Source organism: Meleagris gallopavo, chromosome 1 (genome assembly GCF_000146605.3).
Source record: "Meleagris gallopavo isolate NT-WF06-2002-E0010 breed Aviagen turkey brand Nicholas breeding stock chromosome 1, Turkey_5.1, whole genome shotgun sequence".
Taxonomy (NCBI): Eukaryota; Metazoa; Chordata; class Aves; order Galliformes; family Phasianidae; genus Meleagris; species Meleagris gallopavo.
Window position 1 is genome coordinate 23025706 of NC_015011.2, and position 24125 is coordinate 23049830.

General features: G+C 34.6%; 1 protein-coding gene across 1 annotated transcript in view; it reads right to left on the reverse strand.

The window, feature by feature from the left end:
• The window catches only part of KCND2 (potassium voltage-gated channel subfamily D member 2), a 346823-nt gene that overhangs the window by 314857 nt on the left and 7841 nt on the right, over positions 1-24125 (reverse strand). The window lies entirely within an intron of this gene.

Consider the following 24125-nt stretch of genomic DNA (forward strand, 5'->3'; position numbering starts at 1 on the left):
GTGTGTGTGTGTGTATATATATATATATATATATATATATATATATATATATATATACACATATATAATTTTCAAGGGAAAGAGTGTACAGGACAAAATTACGAATTTCTCCTTCTCGCCTGGAAGGCACAGGTACTTCTGTGGTTGAGGTGAGCTGCAGTAGCTGGTAGTGGTAGCTAGATTTTCATGGAAATAAAGGATGACTCCATGCAGCTGAGTTAATGAAGTGTAAGACTGATCTACTCCGTGGCAAACTAACAGTTCAATGAGGAAAGATCAGCTTAGTCCACCAAGATTTCAGCAACCATGTAAAACACAGGCAAACGGATTTAGTCGACACTAAAAGCAATGAACACTCTACCTACAATGTATTTCTAAAGATAAAAAATAATCAGCACAAGCTATATTATTTTGAAACAGATTGGGATGGAATTGTTGCAGAAATACACGAAGGAGGCTATTGTGTAGAGCAGCTTTTCTTTCAGATCCTTGCATTGATAGTGTCAGAAGGTTCCACTTAGCTTTGTTTAAACAGATGTCAGCGAACAAAAAAACCCTTTTCCTGATCTGTTCTCTAGTGTAAAGCAATGAAATATTAATTAATGCTACATTTAAATGGCTATTCAATTTAGAATAGTTCATTTTTTAAATGCATAAAAAGAGAAAGAATAATTGACATCTCTGAGCAGGTGTTGCCCATGCCAAAAAACATAGCTCACTTTCATTTATTTAAAAAGCTGGAAAATTCACATTTGTTTGGAAAAGCCATTTATCCAGAGAAATCTTTAATTACATGCACCATAAAACAGGAAAAAAAAATTGTCATATTCCCAGATCTGTAACTCCAATCCATTGCAAAGCATGAACTGCCTAATTTTGCCAGAGAATAACCGTCACTACTTCACTCTGTTATTGCATGACAACTGTATATGAGCAGCTACATTCTGCACGAAGTCAAGTGGAGCGATGCCATATGACCGGAGGCAAAGCACTGCATTGTGTCAATGTCATTTCTGTTAAAGATCTTCTCGTAGTATGACTTTCACAATAGAGTCACACATTAATGTACAACGGGTAATATATTTGACAATATTCTCTGGATGGCCTTGAGCTGATTACCACTACTGTTCAGAAAATAGTTGTTACCAAATTGTTTCCTTTCAATAGAGTCTGCCTGAGGAAAAGTAGCAAGTAAGACTGGATTGTTAGTGCTGGTTATATCCTAAATTTGTAATTGTCCTACTTTGGTTCCTGAAAACAATTCTTTGTCAAGTACAGGAAACAGCTTGCCTGTAGTTACAACAATTAAGAATAGAGCTGATCTAGATGAGTGTCTGTAAGATTATCTCATACCTGGGTGCTAAAACTTTAGCGAGTCAACAAACTCAAGTGAAAGATAAATGTCATCATCAGGACTGGTCCTCAGCCTTTCAAGCAGGGAGATACATACCACCCTTTCAATTTATTCAAATAGTAGCATGTTTGACACTAATGCATTGTCGTAAAACTGAAAACAACTGGCAGTATTGCCATTCCATTATGATCCTACTACCTTGCTTTTGCATTGCAAGCAGCTTATAAGTAGCCTTTCAAATGACAGTTTAGTACCAGAACTGACAGTGGAATTGTGTAGCTATAAAGGTTTGGAATCACTGAAAATGTAGACTCTATGAGGATACAACACAATAGGTGACGAGGTGACTTGATACTTTTCAGTGGAATTCAGTGATGCGCATAACGTAGAGCTATAGGTGATGAGGGCACATAAGGATCAACTTTGATCTCTTGCCAATGAAGCAAACCTACAAAATGTTCTGACTTCAGATTTCTCATCTAGAACACAAATACCTGCTAGGACCTTGTCTGTGCTTAGGAGCTCCTACACTGGAGGATTCTGGAGGATGTCTGTGGGAGACATGATTCTGAATACTAGCCCATCATAACTAACACCTAAGCAAATAAACATGAATTTCCCAAGCATGAAATCCACCTCAAAAAGCAAAATTCTTTAAGCAGACAAACTAGGAAAAAAGCAATTCCCTCAGAATATCAATTTAACTTAAGAAAAGCATAAGAAGCTTAGAAAAGACTGGTCACTGAAAACTGAAGCCAAAAGCTCAAACAACAGCTGTATAGAATTGCCCAGAAGCCAGGAAATAAATAATTTGAGAGAATGGGGAAAAATACTCATGTGGTACCAAGCTCCTATCAGGAGTGCCCATGTCAACTAAAAAAAAGCTAAGGAAAGGATGATAGGGGAAGCTGGACTTGCCAGTGAGATTTCATATTTTTCCAGTGGTCTCAAAGAGCCAAAGAATGTACTAACCATTTTACACATTAACTGCCTAAATGTCCCCTTGTGATTTCTGGTATGCATGTGTTCTTCAAATCATCCATTATTTATATAATTCTTTACTTTACATGAATTTTTTTTTTCTGATGAGTGGGAATTGAGATTAATATTTAATATATGTGTATATGTTCAACAAACATATGCTCGTGTTTTTCTTGATACACACTGCAATTCAGGCTGCAATTCAAGTAGATCTAAACTTCCTTCCCATTAACATATTTCTAATAGGCGAGATATTGGTTGTAATCCTCATCCCAATAATTTCTGAAGACATCTGGCAATACTTTCAGTGGAAACACGAACAACCAATGCTTTCTATGTATCTATGTATTTATATGTATTCTATGTATAAATTCAGGTCGATTTTTGGCATATTTATTGTAACAATCTTTTTGTTATCTGTTTTAGTCCTATATACAGATGACTAACTACCCCTGACACATACCAGTATCCATGGAACCTCTAATCAGATTCATTTATCAAATCTTTGTATTCACAAAATAGCATTCTTCTTTCTCATTTTTTTTTTAATAGTGGGTATAAATCTTACTATAATTACTGTACTTAGATATGAGAGATACAATGCTGTCTCATCTCATTAAAAAATCTTGATGCACCCTACTAAAAGCAATGGAAGCAACTGTAAATTTTCCTTTGAAGTTACTATAAAATCCGTTCTGCATTTCCTGTTCAACACAATTCCCTCTCTGACAAACCTGGCATCCTTCTCCAAGGAGTATCAGATTCCAATAAGCACTTGCTCAGTCTTGCATGCAATATAAAGGTGCCTCCCAATTTGTTGCATTAATAAGGATGATGCTTCTCCTAAGTGCAAATGATTTTGATTTATATCAACATCTGAAATGTGACAAATTTGTGCAAAAGTTTTTCTATTTTCTTACTTGAAACTTCTGCAAAGTTCAAATAAATGTACTGTAGACATTTGTAAAGCACAGTTCTGACATTCAGTGCCACTGACAGCATGCTTCTACAGTTCCTTGTGTCTACTGATATCTCAATACCTCAATGAGGTCAGCTCAGCTGCATGAATATTCTTATTCTTGTTTGATTTAATCCCTGTCTTAATTACTTGAAGTTAAACAAAATTTATAACAGAAGATAGAATCAGTTAAGTAGCTCACAATTGATTGTTGTGGACAAACAGCTGGTGTGATTCTCCAATACATACATAGGAGTTACAATTATACGCATATTATTCACAATTTAATCTTTGTACAGAGTACTCTGAGAATACTGTATACAGTTCTGGGGCACATAATTTAAGATCAATGCTGAAGAATGAAGATTAATTTTTGGAATAACCACAAGAATGACTGAGGTTTGGAAAACATCATTCATAGTAAAAGATTCCAGGAGCACATTGCCCATTTAACATATCAAAGAGACTATTAACTGGTGACTGATTTGATCATAGTGACTACTGGAATGCCCATTCAGAGAATACATGTTGATAAATTCTTCCATCTAGTTTGGTGGGAATAAGTAAAGTTAAGCATTAATTCCCCTATAAAGTTTTTATAAATTGAATTTTTGAAAGAAAAAAAAAAAAAAAAGACAGCTGTATAAATTACACTATGTCACTAAAATTTAATTCTACTTTTTTGATATTCTTACAAAACCGTTGTAATTGCATTCCACAGATGCATTAATCTTTTATTCTTTCATGATAGCAGTGTTCGTACGTCTTGGACTATATTGTTTATTCATCTATCCAAAACACAAGTTTTCAGTTGTGTCTTAGATATTACATTGTAAGAGAATATATAGGTTCCAAATGTAATCAAGACTGAGAACTTCATTGCCTATTTTCATATTAATTTTAATGAAAAAAATCTTATTATCTTTATTCTCAATATCTTATTTGGTTTAGCAATGTTTATTGTATGTCTACATAACTAGCTACTCAGTGCTGAAATAATTCATTATATGTAAGACTTCAGTACAAACTGTGCTCATGCCAAAGCAGTTATAAAATGGAACATGGAAATGCTCTCTCCTGTCTAAAAATTAAAATATGAATAAGTTTTCAGCCTTGTAACCGCACTAAATTATAAATGCAACAGAAAGCACCACATATTTAATACCAAAGTTCTTGATTCATTCGTTACTTGTAAATATTTTTGGCTCTGGTTTCAGTCTTCTGCATTGTCAGATCTCTTTTTTTCTGAGGTTTTTAATTGAGCTTGAAGTTTTGAAGATGTATCACGGACTTTTAGATATACTGTAGGTGCAGCCTTTTATGTCTCATATCTACCATTTTAAATTTTACATGATACATTGAAGGTTCAACTTCTTTTTTTGCAGTTACGTGGGAGCTTCTGGCTTAAACTCATAAGCACAAGGCAGGTCCAGAGGTGTTTTAGATACACAATCAACTTCAAAGTAGCAATATAAGCTTCTACTTACAACCACGTGGGACATGTTTAGCTCTGGGCATATTTCACTATGTAACCTATTTATGGCCAATAAGGAAGACCTACTTCTTTCCATAACCTATTTTCTCCTTATAAAATTCCTGCGTGTAAAGAAAAACGCACAGAATAATTTCAAGCCAATTTTTAAATGGTATAGATTTGATTGAAAGAAATTATTAAAATTACTTTGCATTCCTCTACTTCTTATGTTTTTCAGTACCTGAAATCTGTCATTTTAATTAGCTTGTAAATGTTAATCAGTTTTTGCCCTTTTCCTAAGTTTTGCAGACAGACAGAAAGTTTTGAGTTTTTTAGCAATCTTCTGTATTTATTGGTACCTTTCACACATTTATGATAAGTTTTGATTCTGACCACGCAGAGAAATAAAAAAAATCAGCAGGGTCTAAAGAGGTAGACAGACCACAGCTTCATAGTATCATGAAATTGACATGGTTAGTCTGGAATCCAACTGTGTCCAGCCTCAGCATAGGAATCAATGAGCTGTACTACTCCAGCAAGGTAATGCTCAATAAATAAGAGTGATAGTTGTCTCTGCAGAGTAAATTTTACAAACTTCTATACATTTCTAGTAGAAATATTCACCCAGAATAGGAACTGATTTTTCTTTTAAAGAAACAAGGAAAAATAGGAAAAAGAATTAGTTTTGCTAACATTGTCATAATTGGATGCTAATACTGTTTTATAATGAGTCATGTAAGATTCCTGAGTAAGATGCCACATATTGTCTAACACTTGTTCAAACTGATTTCAGGATACTACAGCAGTTAACTTGCTCTGTGGGTTTTTTGTTTATTGCATTGTGTTTTGTTTTTTTTTAACATATAATTGATGTTTTAAAATACTTGAGTTAGTAACACTTAAGAATATAGAAAGAAGATTATTGTTTATCTATTTTTAAAATTTATTTTATCTAATTTTATCTATTTTCTACTGTTTATCTATCTTTAAAATTTATTTCCAATTTTCTCCACACCAAACAGAAGTATTAGTGTGACCATTTAATCATTACATTGCTTAGAGAACTGTGTTTCTTTTAACATTAATTTCTAATTGGCAGCTTGAGATATTGAAAAAATATTTGAGATTTTGAGAAAATGAAAAGAAAAATATAAAATCAGTTTATAGTTTAAGCTTTCTGTTCTGTTCTGTTTTTATCTTATCTAACTTTGAACTTTAAGTCATTAACATGTAAATTGTACTAACGGCTCTCATTAACATTTTCTATATTCCAAAAGAAGTTCAAGAAATAGAAATGCCAAATTTTGCACCTGAGAAGGATAAACTATGTGCACTACTATAAGCTAAGTGCTCACTAGCTTGGAAGCAGCTTTGCAGAGAAGATCTGAGTGGTCCTTGATAGCATAAACCAACAATGAATCCTAGCAGAAGACGTCAGCAGCAACCTCTGGGCTGCACTAACAGCACTGTATCACCTGCAGGTCAAGGATCTCCTTTCCTCTACACTCAGGAGGTCACAAATTAAGTGAAGGGTCCAATACCAGGCATAAAAGGGAATGCATGTACTGGAGCAAATCCAGTGAAGAGTCACAAGGATGATAAAGATTTTGGAGCTTGAAAAGGCTTAGAAGGGACGAGATTGTTCAGACCGGAAAAGAGGAGGCTCAAGGGGATCTTATTCATATGTACAAATACCTGATTGGAGGTAGAGATGCTAAGAATATATAGTCAGACTTGTCACAGTGGCATTTAGAGACAGGTAAGATGCAATTAAAGTTGAGGAAATTCCATGCAAGCATAATAAAAATTCATTATGGGAGTGATCAAACACAAGAACAGGTTGTCCAGAGAGGTTGTGCAGCTTCCATCCTTAGCTGGACACAATCTTGAGCAGCCTGATCTTGGCGACTCCTGGAGCAGAGGGTTTGGAGGCAAGATCTCCAGAAGCCCCTTTCATGCTCCCCTGAAATGTTGTGATTTTGTTCTTCAAAAATAAAACGTAGTGCAGTAAGGCTCTAATCCTCTACACTGAGACTAATGATAGAAAACCCATCTCCCTGCTCGTGACCAGGAGATTGCTAACAATGTTGTTAAAATTTATGGCCCAGGCATGGCGTAATGGCTGCCAGAGAGCCTAGTACAGTGATGACACAAAAGCCAGTTCAGATTTCTCTTTAACTGGAGCTTAGAATTGCAAAACATTTAAAACATCATTAACATTTTTTTTCTCTTTCGGAGAAATACAGAACATACTGAGCAATCAGGGTTTATGAAGAATCAAGAGTCTTACTTATAGTCTGATCATTACTTAATAGTCTTTAAAACATAAACATTTCCTTTGTATCTATGTGATGTGTTGCTTCAACTAAAAAATTGCAGAATTACCTATTTATTAATTATCTGGTCTATCAAGAGTTCTAAGATGCCAGTTTTCTAATAACTTAACAGCTTTAAATTCTTAAAAGTCTTCTGAAAGTTGCTGGCTTTAAGATCAAAACCAATAAATTTTAGTTTTTACACCCTATAGATGATAATAATAAAAAATAGTTGCATACACATTCCCATTATCCTGTGGAAGCTATTTAATTTAAAGACATTTTTTGCACTTTTCTTCAGTAGTAAACTTTCAAATAGAGGTAATTTCACTGGAGGTAATCATAGAATCATAGTATCACCAAGGTTGGAAAAGACCTCTACTTTCATCCAGTCCAGCCATTCACCTACCAGTAAACTATGTCCCTTAGTCCAACATCTAAATGTCTCTTGAAGACCTCTAGGGTCAGTGACTCTATCACCACCTCTCTGGGCAGCCCATTCCTGTGCCTGATCACTCTTTTAGAGAAGTTTTTTTTAACATCCAACTTGAATCTCCCCCGGCACAACTTGAGGCCATTCCTTCTAGTCCTATCGCTAGTTACCTGGGAGAAGAGGCCAACCCTCACTTCATCACAACCTTATTTCAGAAAGTTGTAGAGAAAAATAAAGTCACGTATGAGCCTTCTCTTCTCCAGACTGAATAATCCTAGTTCCCTCAGCCACTCCTTATAAGGCCTGTGCTCCAGATCCCTGACAGCTTTGTTGCCCTCCTCTAAACACTCTTCAGGGCCTCAATGTTTTTCTTATAGTGAGGAGCCCAAAACTGGACACACTACTCGAGGTACTGCCTCACCATTGCTGAGTACAGAATGTAACACTGGAGAATCTAGAATGATTTCTCATTGTAATATTGACCCATTTTTCAGCCCGATGTTATTTTTAATTTTTTGCATTAAAGAAGAAATACCACACATATTTATTTTTCATTCAGAAAAAATATTCCTCAGACTTAGTATGCAATAAGTAAGACATACAATTTTCTTACTTTCTGGTAAAAGTTTTATGTTGATATGGTATTTATAGTGAGATGATGTGATGATGACATGTTGAATTCCTAATATTTTGTTAGTTCAGTGAACTCCTGATGACTCAAAAGCAGTGACATTGGGGACATTCTGGAATTTCGGAATCTCCATTTCCTTAGCACATAGGGCTTGATTCATCTACCATGCTCTGTTGGTTTTAAAGTGATGTAAGAATTCTGGAACATAACAATTCACAAGATATGTCAGAACAAAGATATATCTAGGCCAGGATCTGCAGCCATTACCGAATGCAGAGAAACAGGAGAAAAACAAAGGAAATATATTTGATGTTTTCCCTTACTATTGCCTCAGATTTCATTTATTTTCAATTCAGGGACTTTATGAAGCAGATAGCTTTCCTATGTACTTGCAAGCATAAATGATTTTTTCTTTTAAGAATTTTCCAAGTGCAAGTACTCCTTAAGCACAAGTACATGTTTAAACTTCCATGATATCAGAAACTGTACAATGTAGGGAATTTCTGGAATGAAAGATGAGTTCCTAAGAACTATAAAATCTCTTAATACAGGCCAAAAAGCAAGGATTAATAAAGCATTAAAGCATTCATGATCATAGATTCTAAAAATGACAGAGGAAATTATGAAATATTTTTTCCACAGATTTTATGGCAGTATAGCTTAAAATTCAGAACCATGAAAAATGTTCCTATGTTTAAATAGAATCATAAAAATAAACCTTAAGTTTCTAACTTAAACATTGTCTTGGCCTGCCTTTTATTTGACACATAGTTTGAAATACAATCTCATTATACACATTCCTTCTCTTCTGTATTAACACAAGTTTAATAAGCAATACTTCCACCTTGTTTCCTCCAGTACATATTTAAGATCTTCCATAACCCCAAACTAGGTGATCAGCTCTACACGTCTTCCCAAGACTGATTTTAACGCCCGCATGCAAAGTGCCAGGAACATTGACCATGGTGGACAAGAGCACCACCTGGTGACGTCTTCCTCCTTGTGACCTTGCTGTCCCACTGCGCACTGAGCCTGCTGTCCTCACCTCATGCTAGCATGGGAAGGGAACCAGCAAATTCTGAAATCTCCTTGGATCTTTCATGACCTAATGAAAAAATGGGGGACCTTAACATTCAACTATGCTCTCAGGTCTTAAACTCTTCTTCTGATAGTATTCTGTTCTTTTTCCTCACCATTTGGGAACATTACGCTACCAGACAAGGCTTCTCTTTTTAATTTTCCAGAATCAGCTTCATAGAGTATTGAATTTTGATTTTGCATAGAATGTCATAGATGCAACAATCTGGATACAAAAGGAGGAAGGTAGACCACCTTTGAAAAAAGCATTTCTGGAAATCTGTATTTTAGAATATAATACTGACAAGGAAAAGATGATTTTAAAAGGAAATGCAAAAGAATATACCCTCCTTTATCAAGCATTTTCTCTATTTTTTCTACATCTTTTGCCCATATCTGATCATTACTGTGGCTGAAGACTGAACTGTGCTACAACTTATACTTCTAAAGCTACCTCATTTTTCCTCTCTTCTGAGGGCTTTCTCTAGTAAGGATTCTTTACTGAGACCTAATCCATAGCTCTCTGAAGTCAACAGAATATTTAATGAGCTTTCAATAAGCTACTAATTTAGTCACCACTTGCCCACAGGACAAAACTTTAACAGTAATTATTTTTCTATCATTAATAGTCAATTTATATTCAATATAGTCTAAAATGATTTTTTTTCATGTTATCTTTAGTTTTAAACAATAGGAAAGATTTTGATTAATTTTGTGATTACAAGACCAAATTAGCATGAAAGTAGGCTAAAAATTGTGAATATGCCTTCGATGAAGAAAACTCCTGGGCTCCCTGCCAATTTAAAAGAAAAGAGAGAGAACCAAGGTAGAGATGTTACTATTTAGTTAATGTCTGAGTCAGAATCTAGAAACAGCAATCCTTACATTTGGAGTACTTACATATGCAAGAAATCTTACTGAAATTAAGTGAGGCAAAAATAAAATACTCAGAAAAAGGAGACATTTCTGTAGCAGACAAATATAGCATGCAGTTAGAAAAAGAATGAGCTGTAGCTCATTTCAAAATTTGAATGCTTTTGAATATACTGAAGCTTATGCATTATGTGCTGCTACAATATATAGTGTAATTGCATATATACCTTATTTATATGATAATACATTTATACAATTTGAGTGTACACATATAAACAAACATAGTTACACACACACTATGAGAATATTTGTTATAAATGAAATTTATACAGAGCACATTTTTTTTAGGCCCTACAAAGCGTGTAAGAAAGAAAAATTCAAACAGACTCTAAATTAGCTTTCAGATTTGTCATACCTTGTTTCTGAAAGAGATATGTAACAGTGTTGTCTTCTGAAGACAGATGCCTGGGGAACTACAAGCTTCTCAAGTGAAAGTTAGCAAAGGTCTCAGCTACTTTGCAAAGTATAGATATCTTTGCAAAGATATGACACAATATGGGAAAATGAATTGGATATAAAAGAACGAACACATAGTATGCAGACCATCTTTGAAGACAAATCTTACTTGAAATTCATATTCTAGGAATTAATATTCACAAGAAAATGGTATAAGAATATTCTTTAGGTTAAGGTGATGTGAAATGTTGAGGCTGTGTCCTCTCTCTGACAGAGTACAGGGCGTCAGGCTCTTCTAATGGAACAGTATAATAAGCACTTGCTTATTGTAATACAAAGGCAAAGAGGAAGAAGCCTTCAAAATTAGAGCACTTTTCCAATAAATATTTATATATTTAAAAAAGCTGAAATAGGAAAAAAAGAGGAATTCACAGATACATTGCCTGATAATCAGACATTTTCTTAGTGGTGGAAACAGAATGGTCCCACTAGTCAGCTGGATAGTCTAATTACAATGTTCAACTCTTTCGCTCAAGTTGTGTTCTAAAAAAACACACACAAAAAACAACCAACCACACAAAAAAAAACCTGAGAAAATGGTAGAGTAGTATTTATTTTTATTGAATTTTAAATCAGCCTTTATAATTTCACTGTTCTCCTGATAAAGTGGTTCACAGTTGAAAAGTGTTTATTGCACTTTAGTACATCATATATATAAAAAGTTCACCACTGGCTCTGAAGAAGCAAATACTTGAGAGATGCTTTGACTTCATGCCTTTTTTAGCCACAGTAAAACTTTTCATGTATGTTACATTTGTATTTGTCTTGTATGTTACATTCTTCTTTTTTTCAGTCAATTTATACAAGACCTGTGGCTGCACCAAAGAGTTGAGATTAAACTACACAGCAGTGCGAATATTTGGTATCCGGGTCTGTAACTGCTATTTCAAAAGAAAGAGGTAACACTTATAATAAAAATACATCTAATACTTAATAGGATTAATGTACGTCTACTGCTTTTGATAATTAAAATTTTAATGCGGTATTTTAATGTATATTCTTTATTATTTTCAAGAAAAATAGTCCCAGCATTTACCAAAGCATGTTAGGCTCATTCTTCTTGAAATGTGATATTTGGAAACACTGGTGAAACAGCTTTCAAAAATATTAAAGGTAGAAAGTAATGAACACAGAATTATTCTACCACAATCCATTTCAGACAAAATATGACAGTGTTCCTTCTATTACCTCTTTTACTTGCAACTCCAGACAAAGATCTTCATTTATTATACTCTATTATCCTTATGTGGCTGGTTAATTGAAAAGGTTACTGATAGAAATAATCCATTAGAAGCTCTGTATCTCATCTACTTTTCAGTCAAACAAAAAGTATATTGACATATACGTAGTATCAAAATTAGGCTCCCAGGTTATATACTGTATCTTTTAATTTATTACAAGAAATCTTCAAGAAATAACTTCTTAGTAACTCTTCAAACAGTAAACATTTCTTGTGAGAAGTCCATAGCTTCTTCATATTGGAGAACTGATATTTAAACAGAAGCACCCTGTTTGGTTTTGAGGTTTTTTTGTTTGTTTGACTTTTTTCTCCCTGAAAGATGATCTGAAATGTAAATCCTTAGTCATTCCATGCTTGATGAGAGACATCAAATGCCTGTGGAAATACAGCTGCAAGCTGTATATGCCAGCTATTTCACTCCTCTCCTTCCTAGGTGCCCACAGAGGCAAGGAGAAAAAGCACAGCTATTGTAACAGTAGGAAAGTTGACTCAGTGCAAAAAATTTAGTAATAATAGTTCCTATGAAACAGTTAGCTAGAATTTGACAAGTTAGTTAGAAATTGACAAGTAATTCAGGAACAATAAAGTGATCTCATTTTTGCTATAAATGATGACAAAATGAGCATCTCATCTGCTACACTTCCATATCAAGAATTCTGTAGTGTTCTAAAATTTATGAGAATAAGTGTCCATAGTACTTTTTTTTCCAGAACTACGTGACATTTTATCCAGTGACTTTTCAATTATTCGAAAAATCAGGGATGAAACTCTGCATTTCACAAATGTAGTACAGACATAATGTGCTCTAAGTGGCCCTGCTTAAACAAGGAGTTGGACCAGATGATCTCCAGAGGCCCCTTTCAACCTCAAGCATTCAATCATTCTGTTTCTTTTCCATGTCAACAATTTATCTATATTTTTTATTGTACTTTAGAAAGTGTAACTGAAAAGTGTTTTGAATATCCTGGGAACTCCAAGTCAACACTCTCTTGCTCAGTAAAAAAGTCCGAATGCCCTTTTCATTATGACACTGGTGGTCCTGAATAGAAATTTAAAGTGTCAGTAAAAAGCATATAATAGTTGGAATACTTGATTGTAAATTGTTTCTTCCCTTAGATGTAATTATATATACACGTTTATATATATACATATATGAATTGCTTCAACTGCTTCCTGCATCTCATTACTTAAATTAATTAATTAATTAATTAAAAATGTACTCTGTTGGAACAGCTAAGCACAACAGATCAGGCATCATTCTGTTTTCATACTACTGTAAAGTGCTCCTGAAACAATTCATTTATGCTGCTGTAGAATTGATGTACATAAGGTAAGCAATCAGCAATGTCTGGCAGTCCAAGTAAGGATGCTTGCATCTCCTCCAATGAAAAGATTATTTTTCAGAAGATGAGCTTAGTCTTTAGATGCTGTGGTAATGGATTCTATAGAAAAATACAATAGCATAGACAAAATTCACACTGGGATAGTGTCCTAGGTTCACACGTTGGTGGCCTCAACACTTGGCCTACTGTAACAATCTTTAAAATACCAAATCTAGAGGAATTCCTACTTCTGAAGGAAAAATACTTTGTTCAGCATGTTTAGAAGATAGTTGCTTGGGAGACATGAAGTTAGACAGTATACACAGAAGAACTAAGTTCTAAGCAGAACCGGTTGCATTACTATGGAGCTCTGTCTTCAATGCCAGTTTCATGATAAAAGCTGAATCAAACCCAGGCTAAAGAATCATGGGGTCATGATATTCAGAAACGCTCTTGAGACTAACCCATGTATCCAAGGAGATTGCTACTTTTCAGTCATCAGTGTCCTGAGGAAATTCACAGTATACTGCACAGTCATTCTGATTGAAAAGAACAGGAATGAAGACAAGAAGGAACATTGCTATTTTTTTTTTCTCTTCAGTTCAGCCACACACCTGTGTGCATGCACACACAAAGGAAAAAAAGACTGGACTTTGTCTTATTCAAGTGTGCAAAGTACTGGGAAGGCAGGGTGGATGATATATGAAGATTTGTGAGTAGTTTCAAGTCAGAACTCCCACTCAGAATAAAAAATGCACAGAATGATTGTCAGAAATGCTCATATATGTTCTAAACAGTACTTCATATGAAGAAAATGGAGAAAGACTATCTCTACGTAAGCAAAAGAAAAAAAAGGACAAAGACCTAAAGGAGCAAAAGAAGACTTATTCCTTAGTAGCTCATGAGTGTTACTGAAAAACAGAAAAACTGACATACTGTTTATGATTTAAGACGCCTGCATTTCAGTAGCTAGCTTATTAGATTGATAATTGTTCAAAAAAAGGGCTAAAACATATCTGTTGGTTTTACATGTACTGATAAAAGAGAACTGGTACCATAAAATACTAACCCCTACAAGATTTTAGCTTCTCTGTCACATCTCAGTGCATTTAATATCCTTCTGTCATATTATTTATGGCTTCACAAAGAAACCAGTTATTTCCCATTATCTTTTCAATAAATAAGTAAAGCAAAGGATGCTTCAGTGCTACAATCTGTTAATGAGATGCCTACAAAATCGTCACGGTGCCTAGTCTCAGAAGCTTGCACGGCATCTAACTATCAGAGTTTGCCTCAGCCCTGAGGAGTAATTGCATTTTTAACACATTTATATGTCCTAGACTGACATCTGAGACATGAGTTTTAAAGTGGATTACATAAAGTAACTAAACCTTTCCATGAAACATTTAACATTTAATATTAAAAAAAAAAAAATGTTTTCAGCTCTTTCATTAACATTTCCACCAGTCCATTATAAAAGAGTCGCCTACCTTTCCGACAAGGAAAGCAGGTCAAAACTTTCACTTCAGATTTCATGTGTTAAAAAATCAACAGTGCAGTACTCATTGGAATGAGTTATTTGAAAGTGATGAACTAATGACATAGAAATGGTATATTATATACTGTAAGATATAACTAGAAATCTGATCCAAAATGAAAACCTTTCCATTGCCTCTGGTGGGCTTTTCCTCCAAACCCAAACACATGCAGAAATTATGAACTTATCCATAATTTCATCTACATTGCTGCTTAGGAAAATGTTCCAATGGAAAATATTTATCTTTGTTTTACTATTTTTTCTTTATGTATGATATCAATAAGTACAGTCTGTAGTCTCTAGTGACCTTTTTGTCATATGATACAGTGTTCACTACATGTATGTCTTTAGTTTTGTTTGCCATAGATTCTCTCATTTCATTTCACTACTTTGAAGTACAAGTCCATAATATTCCTCTATTTCTTTTTTTCCTAGCAATATTCAATGGTAAATGCACTTTTAAATGATAAACAAGGACAGAGAATTTAAATGCTGTGAAGTTTGTATGGTTTCCCTCTTTCTATTCAATTAGCATAGAAATATTCACCCAGGTTCTTGCAGTCGTTATACCTTAAAATCTTTAAAGATATGTAGAGAAGTGACTGTAATATAACCATAGTGAGAATATGGGTACATGAATTTGAGTTCTAAGGTGACCTGTTCAATAGATTCTGTGTACTTTCTTCGGAGAAAGATACTGTCACTGTTTCTGAGTGGACACTTTTAGGAAGAAGTATTTTGGAGAAAGAAGCTTGAAAATTGAATAAGGAACAATTAACTGCATTAGACCACTATAGAGGACAATACTCCAAATATGAAGAAGAAACCAAACTACATAGGTCTGATACAATGGTCAGTCCATTTTTCTTGTCCTGGAATGGGATTCAAGTCTAAAAATGAGCACATTTTTCATGTGTACATGGAGATTTTTTGCATTTGAGATGGTGTTGAAGAAGTGAACAAGTCCTGAAAGTGATTTAACTCACCAGAAAGTGGACATATGCATTTGATCATCTTATATAGGGTCATACCTAGACATCTCTTAATTGTGCCCCATTTTTCTTCAAGTGTGTGATTCAAGAGGAACACAGAAAAAAAAAAGCAGAAAAAATATAAATGAAATAAGGAAAAATACATCTCTCTGAGAGAAAAGAAATCAGACATAAAATGCCTAGCAAGTTCCTGTAAGAGTAAATGCCAACAGAATTATTATTATTATTATTATTATTATTATTATTAAATCCACATCCTATCTAAGGCAATGAGAATAAAGACTTGTTTATCCACAAAACTACGCATGTTACACGATCACTGTTTTCCAAGCTATTTCCTTACAAGAAACATTTGTGAATATGCATAAAGTCACTTGTGCACTACATCCATGTCAACAGAGCTGTAACGTGCTGTGAAAAGGATTAAAACCTGAGAATAAAATCCAATCTCTCTCAGTCCTTCTTCCAGGATTTTCAGAATATGGTCATTCCTGAAAAGTAAATTTACATTTCTTTGTTTTTCAATAGAAATATAATTGGTCATCAGTATGGGAGGAGCCTAATGAGGTATGGACCTTCTCACTGGGAGTGGTGGAGTTTAATGTGGAAAAGCAAGAGAGCAGAGGAGTGCATAGGACAACCATCGTGTCCTTGGTATGCATGGGTCTTAGGCATTCATTTTGTCAGATTGTTCAATAGATTATTGTTAGAGAACTGTATATTTCTTCTTTATATCCATTTATAACACAGATGACCTTATCTAACATAGTTAAGTAAGACATTCCCAAACTGTAGGCAGAATTATCAGTTTAAAAGTCCTTTATACTAGTAGGATGATGAAGAGATATAATATATGGCACATTTTTCACCGACTATTTTAGTAAACAGATCAACCAACAGACAAATCATTTATTGCTCTAAATAGCACTGTTATACCAGCCCAAAATTAGTTACATCAGGTCTGGCTGTCATGTTCTCTGATCCGTGACATCCTTTCAAGGTTGCCTGAAAGTTTCTCTGAGTTAAGACTTTTATACTAAGGAAAAAAATAAGACAACTTTTCTGCTTTTTAGCTGTAAAAAATTCTAAGCATATTCTCTAACTCAATGTTGATTATGATCATTTTTTTTCTGATTAATTTGGAAAAGATCTCACATGTAACTCAATCTCTGTACAAGAGGAAGAGCTATATTATTTACTTTCTGTAAAGAGTTTTCTCTTGATAATCCATAGACAAAATAAACCAGTTACATCACAATCTGGAGTCACTTATCTTACTATTTCACTGATGAAACTGTGTTTCAATAAATAAAACTTTTTTTTTTTAACTTTTTCCACCATATCTCAACATATCAGTAGCTGTTAGTTGCTGACAGCAATATGCATATTGCAGCAGTCTCTGTTAAGTTTGTTTCAAACCCTACTGCCCTTGTTAATATATTGCTAGAGATGTTCATACACAAGATTGATGAAAAGTTCTCTCATGTCAAAGCCCAGTCTCTGATTAACATTGGCTTTGGACCAAGTAAATAGCACTAAGTCCTATGGGATATTCAGCATTCACAGGTGCTGTAGCATTTATGCATCTTCCACTCAAATGCTTATTAAGTGTTTTGAAGCTGACAAGTTCTTAGCACCTTGTAGATTATGATGTTTGATTATATAAATAGATAAATAAAACAACAATGTAAGAAATAACTGAGTTTAAAGCAGCTCTTTTCTTGTTTGTAGTTTCCAAGCTCTGTTATATTCTTTGACCCTCTGACCCTTGTTACTGTAAGAAAATCTTTTATCCAATGCCCATGGTGCTGTAAAAAGAATTTGGGAAGAAAAATATAAAACAGTTTAATTCTTTAATCTAAGACTGAACCAAGCCACAGCTATGTCATTTCCATTGACTCAGAACATGAGTGGTCATTCAGGGCCAGCTGAAGGATCCATTTCAGTTCAATGCCCTCTCTCTGTCAGTGGCCAGAAGCAAATGGCAAGGGTGAAACATAGGAAAAAGGCAAGAATATGGCGATATATCACCTATTAGACCTCCTCAGCTTTCAACACTCAATAGCTTAAGGACTTCTCAAGGCAGATATTTTATCTTTTGTGCTTGATACACATTAATGGTTATTTTGCCATTAATTTTTCTATTGTTTTTCTCAATCAAAAAAGAACAAAACAGCTATGGCTGGAACAAGGCCTTTCATCACAAGATGAAATGGTTCCCTCACAACATTGTTTTTAACTATATCCTCCATTACACATAAAGATGAAAAGTCAAAAAAGCTTTGAAATGAAATCTCAAAAACAATTCAGATCAAGCGATCAAGATGTTCCACTTCATTTCAGATGTTTGAACTGCATGTTTTAACAAAAAATAATAAAGAGTAAGTGGTTTTCATTCATAGACTTTTGGAAACAGGAAATTAATAGATTAGGAAGTTATCAAATTTTTACATTATAGAAAAGAAAGCTTGATTGCAGTTAACACTGTCCTTCTTCCTGGCACTACAGTCCTGTTGTAGTGAACGTGCCTGGGGAAACACTATACAGAGGGGAGCTAATGTCCATGTACCTGTGGCCCTCAGGTGCAACCCTGTACTGCCTACTTCAGGCTGTGCTGTGCTACACAAATCCCTCTTCGGTGGATGAACTTGAGCAGCTCTTTGTGTCAGAGGAGCCTGCTTCAACTCCCACTCAGTACCAGTAATTATATCATCTGCATGGTTTTGCCTAAAAGCACAGAAATATGATGAGCGAATCCTTTATGAATAAAGTTGGTTTCTTGTAAAACAAACAAACAAAAAAAAGTATAGTAGCTCAAAGAACTAAAAAGGACAATCTTCTTTTCCAGACACTCTGTGCAGCGTGTCATGGGAAAATCCATTTAAGGTCCATCTAATCTTGCAGTACCCAACATCTGAAGGGATGTAAGGTTTCAGAGCTATTCTACCTTATTAAAAATGCAATTTCATTATGTCATTTGTCATTGGCCCTTTCTCTTCAAGAACCAGAAAGAAGCCTACGCTATCACTCTCACCTCACACCACACCACAGTGCAGAACAACAGTCATTACCAGGCTCCTCCTGTGAAGAACAAGTAGTTCACATTTCAATTTCTTCTATTTGATTATTAAAATGGAAATTTTCTATTTCTTAATTTCCAACAAGCTAGTTAGCTAATTAATTTCTCTGCAGACATGTTCCATGAGTCCATGTTCTCAATTTGTTTCTTAAGACAGTGGAAAAATGGTTGGCAGATTAAAAATATCATTTTTAGTCTCAGAAGAGTGTACATAAATAAACATATCTTCATAGAAGGACTTATTCAAATGACAGCTTAGAGTAGGGCAAGAAGATTAAAAAAGTCTGCATTCTCTCCTATCAACATCATCAGCCCTCAAACTTATAAAAAGCATTTACGGGAACAGCAAATGGGAGGAGTGCCATACATCTATACACACGCATATTTATATATAGTTAAATCAAAATTATTATCCCCAAACCAAGAAATAACCACTGTTTCACCTCAAAGGAGAAGCAAACTTTCTGTACAGGTGCAGGATAGCACTCTTTCTTTAGAACTTGTTTGGAAGTTTATGATAAAGCTGCTCAGTTGAGGGGGAAATGAGGGAATATTATTAGTCCCAAGTTTATTCATCTGTTTTCATTTTAAAAAAGTTTAATATGCCATTTAATGCATAAAGCAACATAATTTCATGAAATCTTACAGAAAAGGTAAATATACTGAAGGAAATGTGGTTAATTCACAGTAGCATAGAACTGTACTAGCTGGCAGATTTGAGATTTGCTGCTCTGAAAGAGCAGAACACATAGAAGAACTAAAATGAGTTAAACCAAATCATTGTGAATAACAGTATTTCCTATTAAATTACAGAATTTTCTCACCAGAGAGATTCGTATGATTTACACAGAAAGGAACAAAGATCAGAAGGCAAATGAGAAAGATATAAATTCTGAAGAAGTCTTAACCATAATCCTCTCTCATTGCCCTCAAGCATCTGCAGTGCTTCAATCTGGTGGCAGCTCTAAGTAAAAGAAAATTATAACATTTAAAATTGAATTAAATATGGAAATGAGTATTGCAATGAGAAGAGTGTCCCTGGTGAAATTTAGCTTAGTGTGTCTCTAAGATTTTCAGTCTGCTTTGGATCTCAAACCATGGTGTTGAGATCTGACTCCTTATGGAAGACACTACAATAATGGCAAGTAGGAATGTGCCTGGCAGCAATTCATTGTGAGACAAGTACTTTTGTTGGAGTTTTGTTTTGTTTTGCTATCAGTGTTTTTCAAACACACTTCTTTGGATCCAGTTCCATAGCTTAGGCCAATGTCCTGTCTATATTCTTAACACGATCATTTATCCCTTTTCTCTGTATCTATTTTATTCACTTACAAAGACGTAACAAGCACCACACACTAAAGCTGGTGGCTACATAGCAAAACATAGCTCTCATACCTTCTCCCCATGGTGGATACCTTTCCTACTGCAGTCAAACCCACTGTAAATCTACTCACTGGATTACTGACTGCCTGACAGTGTGCTCAGGGTGTGAACTGGGCTCAGAAAAGACAGGCTGGGAGAAGACAGCCACCTCCAAAGCAATTTGTGCAGTAGACAGGCACTCTCCTTCAGTCTTTTTGAGACCTGAGACAAAACCGGTTCTGACCTTTGTCTCCCACAACAACTTTTTCATCTTACATATGTAAAATGAGGTGTCTCCTAAAATCATTGGTTGCATGTGTCAGACACAGCTAGCAGCATCATCTCTGATCTGCAGCTGTGCCTGTCCCCAGAGGAAACAGGCTGTTGCTGCCGTGCCACTACTGCCAGAGACCGAAGCATACTGAAGGGCTCACCAGCATGACTAGCAACATTGCCTCACCCATGAATGATTTAACGTGTGACATTTCAAAAGTTTGGGCCTTCAAGGAAAGCAACTGTAGGTTAAATGAATGATAATGACAATGCTCTGGAGAGCAGTCTTTCAGCAGCTACCATTTCCACAATGATCTGACTCGCTTGGGGTGAAGATGCCAGAAGTAGCACATGGTCCACAAGTATGCAATACATACCATAGATTACACATTTTTCTTCTCCAAGCCTCAGCACCTTTTGACACATATTAACACCCTACAGGCTTATTAGTGCATCTACAAGCAAATCAGATAAAAACTTTAGCTCCCCTCTCACTTGAAAAGTAAATACCAAGCTCATCAAATCATTAAGCCAGTCTGAGGATAGATTTACTATAAATTATCTGTCTGCAGGGAAGCTTCAATTTGTACTCTTTGAAATTTTCTAACTGATGAAAAAAAAAAAAAAAAAGTAGTGCTATTGATACTAACTAAATTCTGTCACTGGAGATTGTACGATGTAAATATTCAATCTAATATTTTAGATCAATACCTATAACAAGTAAACACAAGAAATAGTTGCACCTTTAAGTTTTCTAGCTGCCAGTAACTGTATGAGAATGTCTACAACCTCTGTCTGTCTAGTTTTGCCTGTCCGTAGTTCTCACCATGAATTTGATCAAATTACATAAACAAGTACATCAATAACCAAAGTCAAACAAACAAAAAAAAGAGCTTAGAAAAGCTAAAAGTTCTCAGTTATTTAAAGTATACAAGATACTTTGGTATTTAAATTATGAAGTTCTTGTTAAAGGAGTTGTCACTGAAGAAGATTTTTCAATACTACACTACTTTCAATAGAAAAGTCACAACTCTGAACCTGCTATTTACCAGCACTGAAGAGATTAGATAATAGAAACCAAAAATGTATATATTCTCTTCAAAGTCAGATTTGGAAAGCATCTTCAATCTTTTCATTCCTCTGAGGGAAGCAGAGGAGTTTGGGGACCTGAGAATTGCAGCTGTAATCCACCATGCCAAAGAGCATCAATTTTGTTCCTAAGCAACCCTGCACAGTGCAGTAGTCGCTGTCCATAGCTGATAAGGATGCTCAGGGAATTGTTAACTGGTTGAAAGTGGGAGAGATTAAAGTCGCAAAAACTGGAAGTAAGGCCACAATCAAAGTAACACAACTCCTTTTTGGGGTTATAAAAGGAGGAAGATTGACAAAACAACAACGAAGACTTAAGGATCTCACTCACATTACACTTGTCCTTATACAGAAAACTTTTGATTCATCTGACTTAAATGAAGAGAATGAACGAGGATGCAGCAAACACTGTCAGACTGTGAGCAAATATTAGACAAAGTTACATCATGTCCTTTACAACCTCACAGTCTGACTCTCAGCAAGAACGCCTGGATGGCCAAGCTTGCAATTGATAATTTGAAAGACTGTTCCTTGTGTATCAGCCAAAATATTTTGACAATCTGCCAGTACAATAAAAAAGAACATGCTTCTGGATACGCATTTTGATGAAAGTTGGGGTTTTGCCTCAAAATAATTTGTTTCAAGATAATAACTGCTAGAAGTAATGTAATGTAATCTCATAATATTAGATCAATACAAGTACCTCTATGAAGTTTCAGAGCTATTTTTTTTCAAGGTGAATTAAAACTATAGTAGAATATACTTACTTTATTTTAATTTACCAAAGTACTCAGACTGTATAAGTTGCTAGAAGTTTATATTGTTTATTACAACACGGGAAGTTTTATCTGTCTAAGGAAATTGAGTCTTCAACACTCAAATAGTCAACTTTATGTAGATACTTAGTAAAGATTTTAGACCATTTTTAATTATTATATTATGTTATTCTAGATTATATTTAATATACATATATAGTAGTATTCTTAGTACTGGCAGTTCTGCCTTGCATATTAATATTTGATATGAAGCTTTACTGCAAAGCTGATAAAAGATGCTTAACTTAAGAAAATAATATTTTGCACAAAGAATCAGGGAAAATAAGGGAAATGTGATGTAATGTTTCATTTGGAAACAGGGACTAGGGTAATAATCTACAACCACATCCATAGAACATGCCTATAAAGCTCATATTACTCAATAAAAAAGAAAAAAAAAGAAAGAAAAAGAAAAAAAGTATGTGCATGCAAACTACTCCTCAAACCTCCCACTTATGTCTAAATGCAATAACACATGCATAAAAAATCCAAATAAAGACAAAACATTTGTCAGCACACCAAAGTTGGGGATAATTTGCAGTGGTCTAAATTGAGACTTACAGTTTACTTTTTCTTACCCACACCACAATCTTAACATACATGGATTATGAATGAGACCTACTGGAACCAATACATTCTCAACTGAATGTTTTATTAAGAAAATGGACCCTCTTACCTGACACAATTTTATAATTCTGTGCTTGATTGCTAAAAAACATATTCATTATCTTAACAATATCTGCATGCCAGATATATATATATATTATTATATATAGCTCACATTTCTTACATCTCTTTTCACACTGAATTGTTGGTTTGAAAAAAGACAAAAAATAACAATCAAAACATGCAGTACCCTCAGATACCTTATTCTTTCAGTTACATTATCTTTTTTTTTTCTTGAACTACTTATTTCTCTTTCTGAAGAATGATATTTACACAGCAGTCTATTTTCTTCTATAGTGCTATGTGAATATGGGACATACTGTATTTTTCACCAGACACTTGTAAGACCTATTTGATTTGATAGGGGCAAGTCATTCCCAAAGTCTCTGTACAGTACTTTTTTTGTATAGCAGTTATTCTTTTTTTGTATAGCAGTTATTCTTTTGTACACAGCACCATGTTTCTTAAGGCAACTATCTATGTAGTTTCCTGGTGTAGTTGTTTTCAGGTGTTCTCCCGTGTTTCTAAGCACCTAAGTCTCTTCTGAGAATTCAAGCTGGGTGCCTATCTGCTTCTCCAGATACTAAAATGCCTTTAAAAATCTTCTTCACAGTGTTTGATTACTAAATACTTTCAACATGAAAAATTTTACTTTTTTCATTTTAATAGCATCTTGGTAGGTTTTTTGAGCAACCTTCCATTTTCTATAACAGCGCAGGATTTTGTACATTTGCATAGTGGCTCAAAAGATGGAGACCTCCAGACAAATAGGGAATAAAATTCTGCAACAGAATGTAAGAAAGGAGACTTTTTTCTAAGTACATGGAACATTACTGCTTATATGAATAACATGAAAAAACTTTAATGTTTACACAGATAGCATTCATGAAGTTTTGTCAGCCTTTTAGTTGCAGACTTAACTGAAAACTGCATCTGAAGTGACAGTAGTAGGAACTCTTATTATGCTGACTGAGTAAGTTATGATATGCCCTCTAATAATGTAGAAAGTTTGTTCACTCTGTTGTAAGAAAGATACAGCAGACTCATCTGAACTATAATAAAGCTGAATTGTATTGGAAGATTTTTTTTTTCTTGTACTGAAACTGAAACATTCTAGGATTGATGTATTGGTCACCTG